Here is a 19,484-nt window from a genome sequence, read left to right on the forward strand (position 1 = left end):
GAGGGAGGAATTACCGGGCCCTCCGAACTCGGAATTGCCTGGTAATTCCCCATTCTGGGAACCCGGACCAGGACCCGATTTCGGAGATCAGAGTTACCAGCAGAGCAGCACCATAGGAAGATGCTGTAATATTATTCCTTCCAAATACTCCCAACACACAGGATCCTGCTCCCTGCTTCCACCCTCACAGATAAGGGGTACCAGCAGAGCAGCACCACAGGGAGATGCTGTAATATTATTCCTTCCAAATACTTCCAGCACACAGGAGCCTGTTCCCTGATTCCGCCCCCACAGATCAGGGGTACCAGCAGAGCAGCACCACAGGAAGATGCTGTAATATTAGTCCTTCCAAATACTCCCAACACACAGGATCCTGCTCCCTGCTTCCACCCTCACAGATAAGGGGTACCAGCAGAGCAGCACCACAGGGAGATGCTCTAATATTATTCCTTCCAAATACTCCCAACACACGGGAGCCTGCTCCCTGCTTCCAATCACACAGACCAGGGGTACCAGCAGAGCAGCACCACAGGAAGATGCTGTAATATTATTCCTTCCAAATACTCCCAGCACACAGGATCCTGCTCCCTGCTTCCACCCACACAGATCAGGGGTTCCAGCAGAGAAGCGCCACGGGAAGATGCTGTAATATGATTCCTTTCAATTCTGAAGATGAACATTTATGCAAAAATACATCTTGTAGCTTCCATGAGTTATGAGGTAGAATCAAGAACCGATTACAGAAAGTTTTCATTTCTTTTGTTAAAATATGTGTTCTTGTCACCAGAAAAAGAATCCTTCAGGAATGGGAATTCCTATTTAATTCCCAACTTTGCAAAACATGACTAATCTACTTCAACTTCAGAATCCTTTCTGTTTCCAGGATCATCGCTATTCTCCATTTTTGGGTATGTTTGTCTACAGCCATGTTGGATAAATCTCTTTGCATTGGATTACTAATAAGACCCACCTCACATGAGTATGTTGTTTGTGCAGGTCAGAGAGTTCATCTACATTTCTCTGATCCAGTATGTGACTATTTAGTGAGTTCCAAGCATCTTCTCAGAATTATTTCTGTATCTTTTCTTTTTTTTGTCTTGTTGTCTGTTCCATTTGCTTTTGTTTGGCCTTGGGTACACATGTTATATTTTCTCATCAAAGACTACTGCGTGAAACACGTATTGGTCTTAGTGGTCTTTGTTTTAGTGTGCAGCTGCTGAAGCAGTATTTGGTGAATAATACTAATTGTAACATGTTCTAGTGATATATAATGTATGAGATTATATACTCTAAGATTCAATCATCAGAGCAAGCCTCTGAGTATTAGGCTGAAGAGAAATTCTCAAGAATTTAGTATTATTGTACTCTTATTATACAAGACTGACTAGTTTGTCTTTTATATTTCGATCCTTCATTGGACTAAATATAGCACTTTAAAAACTCCAAAGATGTGTTGGATACATTTTAAGAGAGACGAGGAAATTACCTCTAATTGGTGGCAGCAAGTATTGGACGACCACTGAAAGTTTTTGGTGAGTTGGGAGAAAGGATATTCTACAAGTGATGGTGACAGAGAAGAGGAAAGGGGGGGGGCATAAGGGAAATATATAATAACCCAACTTATCTTCTATAATGCATGGAATATGCACATCTATCCATTGTCAAATGTGGAGCCAGGAGTAGGATTGTCAGTAGTGTTAGATGAGCTATAGTATGTTGCTGCAATTTAGCTAATTATAAAGTAATACATGAGTCTCCATCGGCTGTTGCCACTCCCATCTTCTATGCACTGCACCCACCTCACCTTAGAGACACCCATTCCCCTGTATCTGCCCTCCTACTAGTCTGCGCCGCTGACCCGTGTGTGCCTCTGAGATAACACATGAACCAGCACTTGTGTAATATCTACTTGTGATTTAATGAATTTATCAGGATGTACACAGTTTACCATGATTGGTAGCAGAGGGGAGAGAACACGCATTCAGCACACCATCTTCCCAAGACATAATTAATTATTAATAGCATTGTATATATCAATAGAAATGTTTCCATTTTCCCAATGCCATATCGTCTCACTGTAGCATCACAGCAGAGGATTATGGAATTCATAATGAATAGCTGTGATATCATGGGCTGGGGTTCCAGCGTTTTCTCTAACTCCCCCATCACATACAAGAATTAAGGGAAGCCGGAAAAGCCCAGCACCCCGGCCACAATCAACAATACGCTTTGGCTCTTGTGCTGCCACAGGCCACTGTGAGGGGTCAGAAATGAGAGACGGACACAAAGTTGTAATGTCCTCAACCTTAGCCATCTTTACTAAAAGAAAAGGGGGTTTGGATAAGGCCTATCTGTCTCTATCCTAACGTAAGTGTCCCAGGCTTGGAAACTAAAACTAAATCAAGATGACCTTGTGTCCAAAATATAGCTCACCCTCACACTACCATACACAATCAAAAGGTGTATGGATAATGATTGTGTTTCCTCCGTTCCCGCTGTGAATGTCTCCCTTCTAGCGGTCGCTCCATGGTACCTACTATAGCTTTACCAGAGTTCCTCTCCTCTCGCACGACATGCCTCCAGGTGGCCGTTTGCTAGCATTCTCTCCTTCCTGCACTGCTCGTCTCTGCGATTCTGCTTCTGCCTCTGGGTTTGCTTCCTGCTCTGCTCTCTCTGCAGCTCTCCTCTCCTTTCCTTACTTGCAGGAGATTTCCAAGTTTAAAAGTCCCGCACGGCTGCTTGTGAACCTGACAACTAGACCGCAGGTTGTACTTTGCATTACTTTCATTCCATATTGACTCCTTGCTCTTCTTCGTCGTCTCAGTAGTTGAGGCTTTCTGGGGCTTGAAGTTGAAAGGAATTTTAGATTGTGTTAAATTACCTTGTTGAACACTTTTGCCTAAATAACCGTCATCATAAACATTAGCAGGCCGATTCATGGAATAAATGTGCGCCGAAAATCCCGGCGCAGAGGGGCCAATACGTGCGCTGCGCCGAAAATCAGCGCAAAGCGCAGGGAAACCAGCGCACGTCGATTCATGGAAGTCCCTGCGCAAGAAAAGCAGAGGACGTGCGCGGAAAAAACGCGCGGCGCAGGCCGGCGCACAGGTCAACCAACGTCGTGCGCCACGGCCACTGCGCCATCACTCCGAGCGCAGCGCACAGCTCTAAAGTAGGCGGGACACAGGGCGGGACACTCGGAATGGGGAATAAAATGGGGCACAACACTCGGAATGGGGAAGAATGTGGGCGGCACGGGGAAAGTTTAGGAGGCAAGTGCGCGGAACGCCCACACGCTCGCATACAACACGTATTCATGGAATAGAATAGGGCAAAAAAGCGCACGCTCAAAGCAGCGCACAGGCACAAACAGGCACAAACACGACCGCCACAAGAAAGCAGGCGGTAGCGTCTCTGCGCCTGCAAGAAATGTGCGCTAAAAGGTGCGCCAACAAATAGCACCTATATACAGACATGATCAATGTCCAATACTGTGGCCCTCCAGGACAAAAGACGTACAAAGGGGTACCCACAAACACAGACACGCGCAGAGAGAAAAAATAAACGTGTGCGTGCATACCGGGGTGCGCGGTAAGTTGCACACGCGATATGGCCGGGTACGTGGATTTCAGGGGTGCGCGGGAAGTTCCACACGCGATATGGCAGGGTACGTGGATTACAGGGGTGCGCGGGAAGTTCCACACGCGAAATGGCCGGCTACGTGGATTGCAGGGGTGCGCGGGAAGTTCCACACGCGATATGGCAGGGTACGTGGATTTCAGGGGTGCGCGGGAAGTTGCACACGCGAAAAGGCCGGCTACGTGGATTTCAGGGGTGCGCGGGAAGTTGCACACGCGATATGGCCGGCTACGTGGATTCCAGGGGTGCGCGGGAAGTTCCACACGCGATATGGCAGGGTACGTGGATTTCAGGGGTGCGCGGGAAGTTCCACACGCGATATGGCAGGGTACGTGGATTACAGGGGTGCGCGGGAAGTTCCACACGCGAAATGGCCGGCTACGTGGATTGCAGGGGTGCGCGGGAAGTTCCACACGCGATATGGCAGGGTACGTGGATTTCAGGGGTGCGCGGGAAGTTGCACACGCGAAAAGGCCGGCTACGTGGATTTCAGGGGTGCGCGGGAAGTTGCACAAGCGATATGGCCGGCTACGTGGATTCCAGGGGTGCGCGGGAAGTTCCACACGCGATATGGCAGGGTACGTGGATTTCAGGGGTGCGCGGGAAGTTGCACACGCGAAAAGGCCGGCTACGTGGATTTCAGGGGTGCGCGGGAAGTTCCACACGCGATATGGCCGGCTACGTGGATTCCAGGGGTGCGCGGGAAGTTGCACACGCGAAAAGGCCGGCTACGTGGATTTCAGGGGTGCGCGGGAAGTTCCACACGCGAAATGGCCGGCTACGTGGATTCCAGGGGTGCGCGGGAAGTTCCACACGCGATATGGCCGGCTACGTGGATTTCAGGGGTGCGCGGGAAGTTCCACACGCGATATGGCCGGCTACGTGGATTCCAGGGGTGCGCGGGAAGTTCCACACGCGATATGGCAGGGTACGTGGATTTCAGGGGTGCGCGGGAAGTTGCACACGCGAAAAGGCCGGCTACGTGGATTTCAGGGGTGCGCGGGAAGTTCCACACGCGATATGGCAGGGTACGTGGATTTCAGGGGTGCGCGGGAAGTTGCACACGCGAAAAGGCCGGCTACGTGGATTTCAGGGGTGCGCGGGAAGTTGCACACGCGATATGGCCGGCTACGTGGATTCCAGGGGTGCGCGGGAAGTTCCACACGCGATATGGCAGGGTACGTGGATTTCAGGGGTGCGCGGGAAGTTGCACACGCGAAAAGGCCGGCTACGTGGATTCCAGGGGTGCGCGGGAAGTTCCACACGCGATATGGCCGGCTACGTGGATTCCAGGGGTGCGCGTGAAGTTCCACACGCGATATGGCCGGGTACGTGGATTCCAGGGGTGCGCGGGAAGTTCCACACGCGATATGGCCGGCTACGTGGATTCCAGGGGTGCGCGGGAAGTTCCACACGCGATATGGCCGGGTACGTGGATTGCAGGAGTGCGCGGGAAGTTCCACACGCGAATTGGCTGTGTGCTCCCAGGCATTACCTGTACAGCCTCCACGGCCCCTGCAGGCAGCACACACCACAGGGAACTACCCTGCACACCTGCTCATGTCTCCCACCACCCCCACCCCCCATCCACCAGGGACACCCTCCACCAGGCCCCCACCCATGTCTCCCACCACCCCCACCCCCAGCACTGTGGGGAACCTGCCAGCAGGCCCCCACCCATGTCCAACCCATGTCTCCCACCACCCCCAACCCCCATCCACCAGGGACACCCTCCACCAGGCCCCCACCCATGTCTCCCACCACCCCCCACCCCCCATCCACCAGGGACACCCTCCACCAGGCCCCCACCCATGTCCCCCTGGCCCCTGGTCCTGACGATACACAATAATGGCAGTAATGGCCAGCATACCCAGCACAAACACCCAGGCAAGGATTGCATGCACCCACATAGTGAATGCAATCACATGACACAACCCCAAAGGCAAGTATGCAAAAGAACACATGTCCGCCACACACACATACACAATGGGTGCAAGTGAATGTCAAAACCCATATCATGACATGTAAGAAACCAAAGAAAAAATGACACAAGTGTAAGATAATATAAAAATGTATTAAAAAAAAATACAAGTAAACTAATACAACTATCTGGCAAAGCAAATAAAAGGTCCATGTCCGGGAACAAAAATGAGAAACCAAAAAACAAAGGATAGAAAAATCAATAGATTTTGTCCAAAGTAAACACATGTAGTATGAAATGAAAGAAAAACCATTACGACATGGTGTAAACAATATGAAAGTAAAAAAATGTACCTCCCAAAAAATAACAATATATACAGGATTGTTCAAGGGTCCATGAGCCCAACACCACTAATGAAACCTAATACTAACTAATTAAAAAAATATGTACAAAGAAGTGGCCATTGTCCAAGCGGTCCAAAATAATAAAAAGAAATAAAGGAAACCTAGCACTAACTAACTAAAAAACTATATACAAAGGCAGCGGGCTAGTCCTGCGGCTCACTTGGTGATGCTGGCCAGGGCATCCTCGAACTCCATGTCAATGTCCTGGAGGCGGGACTCAGTCCTGGCCCCGAGGTCTCGCAGGGACAACCCCATGTGCTCACCAAATTCCCTGCGAGCCTCCTCGAGGCACTCAGCCCGCCTCAATGCCTGATGCATGGAGATCTCCGCCCTGGCCATGGCGAGCCGCTCCTCTTCCGCCCGCTGCCGCTCCGCACCTATCCGCTGGCCAAACTCCTCCCACACGGAACACACTGCCATGCCAGGGTTGCCCTGCCCTCCGGCCGATGCCTGCCCCTCCGATCTTGATGGCCCTGAGCCATGATGCCTCCCACGTCGAGCCCGCTGCTGCCTCCGACGCCACTGCCTCTGCCAGCACGACGGCATCCAGGCTGATGGTAACCACCGACGCCGTCGTGCACGTGCCCTGCCCGATGATGCCGGCACATCTTCCATCTGCTGGGGTCCACTTGCTGTGTCGTCCACCCCTGCTGGACCTCCGACTCCCAACTGCGGCAGGGATGGGATCCCCACCGAGCTCGCTGCATTGGTCGGGGCAGGTCCACAGGGGGCCATGGTGGCATCTGGGCCGGAAGACGGCAAGGAGAACGACCGGTGGATAGCCTGCACAGAGGAGGAGAGGGCCGTCAGATTGGCCAACACATGCAGGAACCCCCCGAACATGGCCGATCCCAATTGGGCCACATCGGCACGGTGCACTTCGTGATGACGTGCGTGCTCCTCCCGGGAAGCACGCACGGCATCACGAATCACAGCCGTGCGCATCGCGACCCCAATCAGGACCTGCTCCACGCGGCCAGGGGTTCCCACGGCCGCAGGTGGAGGGGAGTCAGTTGACATGGACATCCCCTCTACCTGCGGACGGGCCTGGGACGGGGCATCCCTGCTGGTGCATGGTGGTGCACTCACAGGGTCAGGGACAGCGACATGCACAGGCACCTCCACGGTGACCTGTGCTGCCTCCTGCCCCTGGCCCTGGACTGCACCACTTGCACCAGCAGGGATGCTCCCACCAGGCCCCATGTGTGCACCAGTGTCGGCCTCCTCCTCCTCTGTGCAAACCACCAACCTGGATGGCTCCTCACCGTCTCCCGCCGTAGCAGGCCCCTGTGGGGGCTCACCCACCCCTTCCCTCCACAACACATGGGTCAGTCCAGGCAAAACACACACAGTAACAGGCATGGTGCATGCCATGCACATTTCCATGCATGTCCAATTGACTCTTGAAACATTCAATGATATGTAACTCACATGCATCATGGCTCATGCATATCACATGCACACACTTCACCTCAGTCACATCCATCTGGCCCCAATCACACCGAACACAGGCAAAACAAGGGTAAGTTGGGTGCGTCACTGAATCTGTGCATTGTCACACACATGAGTCATGCATCCATGGCATGCACAAGTCACAGACATGCAGGTCAGGCACACAGACATGGCTACCATATATGTACCTGGCATCAGCACCCATCCTTCACCCCCATCCATGTCCAGGTACAGAGACTGGCATGCTCTCATGTCCCAAATCTGCATAGTGCTCCCCATGCCGCATTTCAACACATGCAACAACCATGTGGGTCACACATCACTGGTCGCACATGCATTACCATGATGTCCCAGCACACATACATGCATACATGGCCCATGGCACACATACAGGCAAGTATCATAGAACCAGCACACCGCAACATGCCCTGTCTCACACAGTGATGCTTGGACACTTACCGCTCAACTCCAGACGGGTCTCCCTCTCAAGGATCTGGGCGTGGAGCGCTGGGCGTACGCGTTCCAGGACCCTCTTCTGGATGGAACTCATGTGGCCCCGGCCCCCCTCCACGAGGCGCCGGGCCTTCACAAGGGTCCTGGACCTCAAGTCCTCCCAGCGCTTCTTGATCTTCAAGACGTTGCGGGTTGCCACCCCCTCCGCGTTGATGGCAACCACACAGTCGGCCCAGATCCTCTCCCGTCCTTCCTTGCTGGCGCGGGACGATCCAAAGAGGGCATCATACTGCCCCAGGACATGCTCCACCAGGACACCAACTTCGGTGGCAGTGAAGCTGGTGCCCCTCTGCCCCTCTGGCCTGGGGTTGCCACTGGTGCCAGATGTAGAAGTGCCCGACATGGCAACCCCAGAGGCAGGTGTGGGTGGGCAACTGGGTCCTGGGGCTGGGCTGTGGAGCGATGTAATCCCAGTTGGGAGTCTTCAGTTCCAGCAGGGGTGGACACAGCAAGTGGACCCCTGCAGATGGCTGATGTGCAGGCACCAAATGGCAGGGCACGGTGGCAGCAGGCAGGCAGGCAGGCAGGCAGCAGCAGATAGCACGTGGGAGGCTGCTCAGGGCACTGGGGGGGCAGTAACTCGGCCTTCGGGGCAGGAGCGTGGTGTTCCGTGTGTTTTCGGGTGGCCAGCTTGATACGGAGTGATTTGGCACGTGAAATTCCTGCACGTCAGCGTGAAATCCGAGGAAAGGCCCTTAGCGCGTAAGTGCGTCAGCACGCATACGCGATTCTATTGGACCAGAGTCCCTCATCGCGTAAGCGCGTCTGACGTGATCCGCACGGGCGTTCCCCACTCAGCACGTGAAGACGGAGCACACGTGGAAATACTGCACGTCAGAGTGTCATTGCGTGTAATTGGCCAAAAGTGTGCGTACACGCCATTGGCCTATGTACGTGTATTTCATCGCGTGTAATTGGCCAAAAGTGCGCGTACACGCCATTGGCCTATGTACGTGTATTTCATCGCGTGTAATTGGCCAAAAGTGCGCGTACGCGCCATTGGCCTAAGTACGTGTATTTCAGGGGCGCGCGGCCACTTACACAAGCAAGTACGTCAGCGCACCTGTATGCCTGCTGCGTGGGAATTTCCACACGCGATTGGAGTGGGAACTCGATTCCAGGGGTGCGAGGCTCACACGCTCGCCTACAACACGCGCAAGGCATTAATTTGCGCACTTTTCAATAAACAAGCCAGATGCCAGGATGAACATACCGTTCCTAGCAGCAGTGGCAGTGGGCTACCAAAGGAGGAGGAGGAGGAGAGTCAGGGCCAGAATATTCACACCCAGAACCAGCCTATTCGGGATGCCTGATGACCAGGTGTATGGGAGGTACAGGTTTCCAGCACACATCATACTGGACCTGGTCAGTGAGTGGGAGGATGACCTCACATCACCCACCCTGTGCTCCCAAGCACTCAGCCCCCTGCAGAAGGTCCTGAATGTACTGCACTTCTTGGCCACTGGATCCTTTCAGCGGACAAGTGCCATAGTGGGTGGTGTGTCACAGGCCACGCAGTCACGCTGCCTACACCAGGTCTTGAACATCATCACTGCACGGCCATCAGTCCGCAGGCACATATATCTCCCCAGGACTCATGCAGAAAGGCGGACGTGCATCCAGGAATTCTATGGTGTGGCTCAATTCCCCAAAGTGCTTGGTGCAATTGACTGCACACATGTGGCTCTACGTCCACCCAGGGCAACAGAGCACATCTATAGAAACCGCAAGCACTGGCATTCCATCAACGTGCAAGTTGTATGCAATGCCAAGGGAATAATCACATCAGTATATGCCAACTATCCAGGGTCCACCCACGACAGCTTCATCTACAGAATGTCTACCCTATGCCGGGACCTAGAGGCTGGCCAGCATGGAGATACATGGCTGCTTGGTGAGCATGAATGCCACTGCACATGCATGCATGTCAGATACTGGGTCATGACACAACACCACTAATGATACCCATCACCACCTCCGCAGGGGACAGTGCCTACCCTATCAGCCCCCACATGATGACCCCAATCCGGAACCCCACCACGCCACCCCAGGTAAGGTACAACACAGACCACATTGCAACACGGGGTATAGTGGAGCGCACATTCGGAGTGCTCAAGTCACGCTTTCGCTCCCTTGACCGTTCTGGCGGGCAGCTGTTATATGCTCCCCGAATAGTGTGCAGGATCATAGTGGCAGCATGTGTCCTGCACAACGTTGCAACACGCCGGGGCCTGCCCGTGGACATGGTGGTGCCCCCACATCCACAACCACATGCACGCCCGCTGCGCATGGGAGGGGAAAGGGCACGGGGGGAGGCAGCCCGTACGCAACTGGTGGCCAACTTCTTCACCTAGGAATCACAGTGCTGGCTAGTGCACACTGCTCTGGCACATACCATCTGACAATCAATGATGACACTACCTGACAATGTCTGAAAATTACTTGACAATAAACAGTCAGATACACATCAGCCTGAGATTGTTAACATGGAAGTGTCAATATGTGTGCACCCCTAGCTACACATACACCAGCAATGCATCACAACGCAAAGACACAACTCCATCAATCTAATATGCATTGCCACAGGCGATTCACTACATGACAACATTGCCATGTCACCCATTCCCTTCACAGTCCCGCCACTGAGGACACCATGTCATGGTATGTGACAGCAAACAAACTGGCCATCACAACATGACACCAGTGTCACAAATAGCAGTGCCCCAAATGGAACATAGCCGCACTTGAGCAGCTAACCGCCCTGGAGCCACTACTACACACCTGTGTAAGAGTATTTTCAATCAAATTACACACCAACCCACCCTGAAGCCCACCCAAACAAGACACATTGCATGTAATCAATGGTAGTGTCATTACCTGATTCTGCTGGTATGTCCTCACCGTCCAGATGTACAGTGATGGCGCCATGCAAAAGTGTCAGTGCACATCTACCGACATGTAGTCTGACTCCAGAGAGTATGCCCTTGTGAAGATCTGTGTGAAATACCTGCAAAACATGAGCAACATATGTAAGTAGAGGCACATATCAAACCATCATGCATAGTTAGGTGCAACAACAATGAACACTATGAATGTCTACACAGTATTGACTATGGACTGGCCAACAGCTCATGGGAGTCCAATGTCACCGTGTAATTTGCTGTCACTTGGGCACACCCTTTGCAAGCCCATGGAAACGGAAGCAGGAGGGGTGTGGATGTCTGCTACCCAAGCATCGAAACCAAACTCAGGACAAGCCTGCATGTGCCCAGCCACAATACAGTGTATGCCCAGGTACCCACACAAGGCAACACTCTTGCAAAATAAAAATAAAAATGAGAAAAAATGGCCATGAAAGGGCCGGCGGGGGGGGGGGGCCACCTATGAGGTCCGAGGACAGGATGCACGCCACAATCCACCTGTGTGGATCATGGGAAAGGAAAACACCCCATAGGCTCGTGGCCCACACGGCTACTCTGTTGTGGGAGATGAGTCGCTATGGCTCTGGCCAGACCCTGCAGCTGACTCTGGAGGTGGGGGAGCTGCCTCAGAAGATGGTGTGACAATGGGAGGCAGCCCACGCAAAGCACGAGTTTGCTCCTCCATGGCTGCAAGCAGGCGGGTCTGGTAGTTCTGGTTCTGGGTTATAATCATGCGGAGGTCCCCATGCAGTAACTCCCGGGATGACCTGACCTCCGCACGAGTTGCCTGCATCTCGGCCGAGAGCGTCCGTGTCAGACGCTCCAGCTGCTCCTCTGTCCTTCTATGGGATGAAGCCTCAAGCTCTAACAGGGTCGACCTGAGGTGACGGAGTTCTTCCCTCAGGCCTTCCCTGTGGCGCTGGGACTCCATGGAAAGTGATTCCCGCAGAGTCGCCAGTGCCGCCCGCCTGTCCATGTTGGACGCCAACATATCCTCCCTGTGTGCCTGGCAGATGGACTCTGTAGCCTGCTCCAGTCGCTCCATCAGCCTTTCTGGGGGGACAATGGAAGTGGCCACCCTATCCATGGCCTGTGCAATCATCTCGGATGATGCTGCCTGTTGGGTGGCCATACCGTAGATGGATTGCTCCCAAACGGTATTGCCAGGTGGCATACGGCCACCACGTTGACGGGCACCACACCTGCCTGGGGCAAGGCGGACTGCGCCTTGCTGTGCCGGCAAGGCCTCAGGCTGCAGGACTGCATTCCCTCTCTGATCTGCAGCCCCAGGAACAGGATCAGAGATTGGGTGGTGTGGCCCTGCATCCGTAACCACCGGAGGCTGATCTGCCGACACTGACATCCCCATTGAGGGCAATGGCCCGGCTGCAGGTGGGTCGGACAGAGGAGATTCTCTCCCAAGAACACTCACCTGCGACTGCACATAGGTGTCATCCTCCGAGTCTACACCTGAATACTGCTCGGGGGAGGAACCCCCAGAGACACCCCTCGACAGCACGGCCTGCAGCACTTGTGGGTTTTCACCCACAAACACACCACGTCCCTCACTTGTGGTAGGTCGGCCCGGGTTGCCCTCCTGGGACGGCTCCACCACCACATCCCCAGCATCAACAAGTGCTTCGTCCCCTGCAAAGACACGAAAGAGAAAAATGGAAACAGGCATTAGCACCATGGCATGCAACAAGGGCTGATGAACAACAGAGGCAGTAGTTCTACGACACATGTCCAACATGACTGGGAGACCTCCTATGCATTCACCATCACTGGGTCTGTAGGGGAGGCTCAGGGCATACAATGTACAGATTGGAGAGCAACGCCTGCTCACCTTGCTGCCTAGCACTGCCATCACACATTGGCCGTTGATTGCCATGTCAAAGGCACATGCCATCACACACATGGCATGTGACATAGCCACCAAGTGAAGAGGGAGAGGAGGGCTACTTTTTTGGATTTCAACCACTCTGGTCCTGACATTGCATCGTCACATCAATAAGTATACATGTTGTACATGGATCTGCTAGTCCAAATTGGCAACGATGCACAGTGCCTTGTCTACATCAACAAAATGCAGTAAACAATGTGATTCCACCTCCCCATCACCTGTAAAGGATTCATATTGCATTCGTGAAGCACCGGTCAAGTAATGTATGAAGGTACAGCGGAGCACTGAGGGGTGGTGGGGCAGAAGGGGATGCCAGTCAACAATCCTACTGGTGCTGGTGTCATTCATGTCACGCAAGTGCAGGGGTGGGTGGCACAATGAAGTGCAAGGGGAAGTGGCGGCTGGAAGTGCTGTACAAGGTAAGTAGGACTTGACGTCAAGGGCAGATGGTGTTAGGCGCAGACAAGTGCTGGGGGGGTGGCCTATAGGGGTACAGAGACAATCATGCAGTGCTGTGGGCTCGGAGGGGACAGGGGAGGTACACACTGCTTCTGGCTCGGCAAGGTCCTTTCAGATTTCTATGTGTCTTGCAGAGTTGTCACATGCCGCAGATATGTGCCCTTGGATTGGGGATCTCATCTTGGTGAAAAGGGTGAGGCGCTATTGCCTTTGGAGCATGTGGCAGGCCAGTTTGCCAGAGGATGGCCATGATGCAGGACATTCCCTCTCTGCCACCCGGCACCTGTGGTTTGGGTTCACAAGATCCGAGTCATGCCAGGACTCTGCATTGGCATGGGGCTTCAGACAGGTGGTCATGACCGTGGCAAAGACATCCAGTGTACCTGACATGGAGTGGAGCATGGAGTGGGCCCTGTCAGGATGGGAGTGAGCCTAAGGGGGAGCTGGATGGGGGGGAGATTTTGGCAGCATGAGCCTCGACTGACACACACTTCATGGGTCGGAATACCAAGAAGGTGTGTGACAGTGGTGAGGGTGGCTTTGCCTGTGGGGTGGTGAGGGTGAGCTGGGAGGAGAGGAGAATGTGATCACTCCAGGAGAGAGGAGTGCAGAGATGGACGGAGAGGGGAAAGTCAGATGAGATCAGAGCATCAAGAGTGTGCCCTGCAGAATGAGTAGGGACAGACGGGAGTCTAGAGGGTGAGAGGGAGTTGCTGAGGTCACAGAAAGGTCACGTGGGGGCGTCAACAAGCATGCAGGTGGATGCGTACAGCACCAAGGATGAGGATTTCTGTGTCTGGGGACATGAGTGAGGAGGAGAGGTGAGGACACTCAGAAAGGAAGTAGTACATTTGACCAGTTTTCCCAGACACAGTACGCACTGTTTGAGAATGTCAAGGTGTGGTGGAGAGAGACCTCACACAAGCCATTCCAGAGTGGAGTAGGTCTAAGTAGGAGTGACAGTGGCAGGAATACCCTCAGGGAAGCCAAGGGCACACCCCCCCTGCACAGTAGTGGCGGGCCAAGGAGAGGGTCAAGGATGCAGACAGAGCTGGCCGTCAGACATGTTTCCATGAGACCAAGGATGTCAAGGTGCATAACCTCATGTAAGTGACAGATATCGGAGGAATGCCTGATGCAGCCGCAGTGAAAGGAGTGTAATTGTGGAGGAGGTTGACAGCCTTGTAGGACTTACGGGGAGTGCTAGAGATCAGAGGTGCAGCATGTGTAGGAGTTGGAGTGGGAGGCGGAGAAGGTTCATGGGAGGGTGCAGGGAGGCAGTGCAGGATTGATGAGGAGAGAGGAGGGGGGACAGCAGGAGAGGTAAGGAAGTTGATGAGATGTGGGTAGCATTTCTCAAGGAGATTGAGGTTGGCCTAAGGGCCTTGGACTGAGACGCTCCCATTACCATGCACATCAATAGTGGCCTCTGAGGATTGGAAGGAGGCCAGGAGTACACCCCAACGGGTCCCACCAATGATGGTGGAAGAGGAGCAAGGAGAGAGGACAGGGACCATGTGAAGGGTCTATGGGACAGGCAAAGGCATGTATGAGCAGATGTCAGTGAGAGTTAGCTTAGAGTAGGCTCAGATGCACTGGTCAGCAATAGGGTGGGTCGCATTGGAGGGCAGGGTGCCCTCATTTGACTTTTGGCAAGCAGGTGTCGTGAGTAGGGCACGATGGTCTGAACTGTAGAAGTCATGGAAGATAGACCATGAAGAGCAGCATGGAGTGTGAGGGAATGGGGCTCGAAACCAGACGGTACCAAAGCCCACAGGTAGGAGGTGGATGTCAAGGCAACATCCACAGTATGACAGCATGTTGGTTGGCATTTATATACAGAGGACGCATTAGCATGTGGTATCATTGCATGTCAGGCATGTGAAGATGAAACTTGAATGGCTGGGGGAAAGGATAGGAATGGTATGTAAGACATCAGATGAATAGACAGGGGAGTATGAGCAACAATGTAGTGACAAAATGACAATTCAAGGGCAACTTCCATGGTGTCGGCCCATATGTGCACTGTTGCCAGTAGGGATAGTGCTGTGGCCAGATGGTGTTGCACTGAACATACTGGATGAGGCACATGGGTGCCACTATCAACTCTGCCACACACCCCCTTGACAGGCACCCAACATGAATGCTTCACACACACACCATGCACATGGATAATACACACATGCATGTGCACTCACCGGATGATGCCTCGTAATCAGGGAGGTCTCCCACACCTTGGAGTTGTCCCTCGGTGACGTAGGATCCAGCTACGGACTCGTGTGGTGTGAGTTCTATTTCCTGTGCTGGGGACCCACCTCCAGTCACCAAGGTTGCGGCATGACTTGAGGCCAGCTTATCCTTTGCCCTGCGCTTAAGGTCATTCCAGCGCTTCTGGCAATCACTAGCTGTGCGCCTCACTACTCCAAGGGCACTTATTCTGTCAGCAATGGTCTGCCAGTGTGCCTGGCGTCTGGCATGTGTGGTCTTGGACCCTGCAACGATGACCATTTCCCTATCATGATCTGACACATACTGAACAAGTGCATTCAGTTCGGCGTCTGTGAAGCTTGGCTTCCTTGATGGGCCGGACTGTGCAGCCGTGCCTGGGGCATCAGCCTGTGCCGGACGTGCACTCTTCCTCTTGCGCTTGGAAGGGGGTGGGGATCCAGAGTGTCCTACGCCGCTGTGGACACTAGGGGCAGGAGTCGTGGTGGACTCAGTACTGGGTGTGTGGGATTGCCCACTCAGCATGGGAGTAGGTGCAGGCATTGGGGGTAGTGGGATGGGGTCAGGCCTGATCTGAGGTGCATGAACTAGGACCGACACAGTCTTGGCAGGGTGTATGAGAGGTGGGGTGGATGGAGCCACACCCTGGCTACGGGGGCCAGCAGATGACCTATCTGGCATAGATGCGCGTGCCCTGATGACACCAATGTGCACCGGTGCACGTGCAGTGGACCTGCTGACCTGGATGTCAGCGATGGGATCACCCTCGGACAGGTCTGGTGCCACAATGGCCTGGTCCGACAAGGGCTGATCAGGGTTGGTATCAGCCACATGACTCTCCACTGGGGGGGGTGGGGGGGGCATGGGTGTCCCTGACTGTTCCTCCAGACTGGGGGGGACAGGGGCACCCTGCAAGTCACAACCACGTCCCCTAGTGGATCCTCCACGGCCACCACGTGTGGCTCGGCCACCTTTGCCACCCTTACGGCTTGCACGCCTCCCAACCATGGCACTGATGGTATTGTGCGTATGGGAGTCGGTGTGCACAATTGTCCTGGGCAATTGGGTGTCAAAGGGGTTGGGTACCAGATGGTATTCGTACCCTAGTGCAGTGGCAAGGCTATATGACACCCCTGGGGAAAGATGACGGGTCACGCAACGCACAGGCACCCCAAAAAAGTTAAGGAACGTGCACAATACCCCTCCTAGACCACGTGTGCTGATGGAAAACCCTGCACTACGCTGTGGCATCCAGTAACACAATGAACGTATGCGTGTCACACGCAGCCTAGATTGACCTCTGAAGGGGTAGGCTACACACGGTGCAAGCACAGATGTTAGATACGTGCGTGACTCACCGTCTGCCAGGTAAAAGAGCGTGAAAAATGAGCGCTTTTGGTTGGCAACACCCCCGCCAAAAGAAGATGTGTACGCTGTCTGAGGAGACAGGACAACAGTAGAAGGGGACACTGTTTGAGGGAACAGGCCCAGGTAAACCAGTACAAGAGGAAAAAGAGAAAAAGCTGTCAGAGGTAACAGGGAGTACGAACTGGAAACGCCGTGAAGTAAATCGCGTGTGAAACGACAAGAAGTACAGAATTCACCCACTCGCTCTCCACGAAAAGCACGTACAAGGAAATGGTGTTCAACACTACCTTTTATACAGGCCCACACGTACAGCGTCACTTACGGCGTGTACGTGCTTGGCCCATGTTCACCAATCACACGCTTTGACACTCCTGCGTGTAGCTCACTTTTCACCAATCACACGCTTTGTCACTCCTGCGTGTGGATCCTTTTTCACCAATCACACGCTTTGACACTCCTGCGTGTAGCTCACTTTTCACCAATCACACGCTTTGTCACTCCTGCGTGTAGATCCATTTTCACCAATCACACGCTTTGACACTGCACGTGCAGGTAACTATTGACGCACATATGCTGGTGACGGGTTTTCGCGCGATTCGCTGAGTGTGGGGTTTTCACGTGCAAAATCACTCCCTATCAGGCTGTCCACGCGTTCAAACACGAAAGACCACGCTCCTGGCCAGGAGGCCAAATTTAAGTCCCCCAGAGCCCTGAGCACGCTCCCACCTGCCATCGGCTGCTGCCTGACTGCCTGCTGGCCACGTGCCCCACAGTGCTGGTGGGTGGGGGTGGTGGGAGACATGGGTGGGGGCCTGGTGGAGGGTGCCCCTGGTGGATGGGGGGTGGGGGTGGTGGGAGACATGGATGGGGGCCTGATGGCAGGTGCCCCTGCACTGCTGGGGGGTGGGGGTGGTGGGAGACATGGGTGGGGGCCTGGTGGAGGGTGCCCCTGGTGGATGGGGGTGCAGGGGGACATGATCAGGTGTGCAGGGTAGTCCACTGTTTTGTGGGCTGCCTGCAGGGGCCGTGGAGGGTGTACAGGGTACACCTGTGAGGGCCCACCCAGCCTATTCGCATGTGATAATTCCCACGCACCCCTGTGATACACGTACCCTGGCCAATCGCGTGTTGAACTTCCCGCTACCCCTGTAATACACGCACCCTGGCTGTTCGCGTGTGATAATTCCCACGTACCCCTGTGATACACGTTCCCTGGCCTATCGCGTGTTCTACTTCACGCGTCCCCCTGTAATACACGTTCCCTGGCCAATCGCGTGTTGAACTTCCCGCTACCCCTGTAATACACGCACCCTGGCTGTTCGCGTGTGATAATTCCCGCGTACCCCTGTAATACACATTCCCTGGCCTATCGCGTGTTCTACTTCACGCGTCCCCCTGTAATACACGTTCCCTGGCCAATCGCGTGTTGAACTTCCCGCTACCCCTGTAATACACGCACCCTGGCTGTTCGCGTGTGATAATTCCCGCGTACCCCTGTAATACACGTTCCCTGGCCTATCGCGTGTTCTACTTCACGCGTACCCCTGTAATACACGTACCCTGGCCAATCGCGTGTTGAACTTCCCGCTACCCCTGTAATACACGCACCCTGGCTGTTCGCGTGTGATGATTCCCGCGTACCCCTGTAATTCACGTTCCCTGCCTAGTCGCGTGTAGTACTTCCCGCGTACTCCTGATTTGAAGATTGCCCGCTTTTCTTTCCTTGTTTGCCTGCCCTGTGAAGTGGTCCAGGGTTAGCGCAGCCCTTAGCGATGATTTAGCGATTTTGATGGCTTTTCCTTGCGCGAGGGCGTTCTTGGGGGCGTTACTGGCGCTGCTGCAGGCTCGCTGCGATTCTCTGCGCCACGGCTGGTTTGGGAGCTTGAAATCCATGAATACGCTGTGCGCGGAAATCTGTTTTAGCGCACGTGCCTGGCGCAGACTATCGCAGGCGCACGCTGTGCGCCAGCCGCGTGCGCTACTTGTGCGCTGGATTCTATGAATTAGCCTGTAGATGTTGAATGTGTTTTAGATGTATTGGGTATATATGAAGAGTCAATAGAGTTGTGTTTGAAATGTTTGACAGAAATGGGGTTCAGGGCTTTACCATTATAGGGTTTTGAACAATGACAATATGCCATCAGAAACTCTGGAATAAGGGGGTTGTCTTCACAAGAAAGGGAAGAATACTGTGTCCATTCTGTTGGAGTCGCCACTCCCCCCCTGACAGCCATCTCCTCCCATTCGATCCACTGTCAGAATACCACCCTCAGGGTCAGGATCAGGAAGCGACTGCCTTCTTCTGGCCACATGGGAGGAGACTTTAAGCTGGGGGATCAGTGATGACACCAGAGGATTCATCACACCACACTGCATTTGACCGCACATGAGTCTTGGTTCTGTTAGGGAACTGTCATGGTAAAGCCCAGGAGTTGGTGATGCACTTGCTTCTTCTTGGAGCGTGGTTGACTTTGTTTTTGCTGTTGTATATATTTCCCTTATGCCTTCTCCCCCTTGCACTGCTGGTCCCTGGGGACTGCTCATGGAGTGTGAAAAAGACCAGGGGCCATAGAAGTCATAACATTATGATTGGGTAGCTATCAGTCACGGGGTATATTCCACCTCAGGGTACCTAATAGCATCATAAACTCGAGCTCCGCTTTCATTGTCTATCAGAT

The 19,484-nt window shown here is 53.7% G+C and overlaps 1 protein-coding gene across 1 annotated transcript in view; it reads left to right on the forward strand.

Annotated features, from left to right (window-relative positions):
- LOC138489386 (zinc finger protein 420-like) overlaps positions 1–19,484 on the forward strand; it is a 42,579-nt gene that overhangs the window by 17,198 nt on the left and 5,897 nt on the right. The window lies entirely within an intron of this gene.

This window comes from Ambystoma mexicanum, chromosome 9, assembly GCF_040938575.1.
Source record: "Ambystoma mexicanum isolate Mex_15411 chromosome 9, UKY_AmexF1_1, whole genome shotgun sequence".
NCBI lineage: Eukaryota > Metazoa > Chordata > Amphibia > Caudata > Ambystomatidae > Ambystoma > Ambystoma mexicanum.